General features: G+C 26.3%; 1 pseudogene; it reads left to right on the top strand.

The window, feature by feature from the left end:
* The first annotated feature begins 346 nt into the window (after positions 1 to 346).
* Positions 347 to 465, top strand: LOC111744034 (annotated as a pseudogene).
* Positions 466 to 993: the final 528 nt, after the last annotated feature.

Genomic DNA, 993 nt, shown 5'->3' on the forward strand with positions numbered 1-993 from the left:
TAGACCTATAAAGACATGCTTTTAATTATTTTATTAAACATATAACTTACTGAAATAGTTTATTTTCATTGAAAAAATAGATATAAGTGGAAATTAATAACTCACTAAGCCATTTTGACAAATAAACTATGATGGCTAATAAAATCTAAGATTAATTGCAAATTTCTCATAATTTAAGATGAATTTAGTGAATTTAATGTAAGCAGCTCAGTTTAAGGTTTATATAGGTTAGTTTGTGACAGACAAGGTTAAGATGAAAGTAAGTTGCAGTAGAAATTACATGAATGATCTATTGAAAACTTTTTAAGTTTATGATTTTCTACTTCATGGTCCTTTTAAAAGATTTATTAATGGCCATGCCACTCTGAACAAGCCCAATCCTGTCTGATCTTGGAAGCTAAGCAAGGTCGGGATTGGTTAGTACTTGGATGGGAAACCACCTAGGAAGACCAGGTGCTGTAGGTGTAAAAAAACAAACAAACAAACAAACAAAAAGATGTTAATAGATTTAATTGATAATTTTCTTTATGTACATATTCAAAATAATAACCTCAAATTATCTTAATTTGACTTAATGTAAGAATAAAATAATAATTAGTCTTAATTTTTTAAACATACTTATTTCGTCATCATTTAACTTATAGTTAGTGGAAAGATTTCTATAATTGTGATTAAAATGCTTTGAAGTACACACTTCTAAACTTAATACAAAATTTTAAGTTCTGTATAATGTGCCAAAAGTAGTTGATATATGTTTGACATTCTTAAGATATATGCTAAAGGGAAGGTTGTAATTCAATTTTATTTTTATTTTTGAAATTTTATGGATAAAAATACAGACCCAGAAAATCCAAGCTGCTTTTTAAAGATCCTGCTAGTAATAAGTGAATAAATTAGATATTCAAAATCAAAACTAGTATTCTCTCTTCCATTTGTTTCCAAGAAAGTATTTAGTTAATGAAAATAGAATATATATATATGCGTATATACCAA

Source organism: Pteropus vampyrus, unplaced genomic scaffold (genome assembly GCF_000151845.1).
Source record: "Pteropus vampyrus isolate Shadow unplaced genomic scaffold, Pvam_2.0 Scaffold5, whole genome shotgun sequence".
Taxonomy (NCBI): Eukaryota; Metazoa; Chordata; class Mammalia; order Chiroptera; family Pteropodidae; genus Pteropus; species Pteropus vampyrus.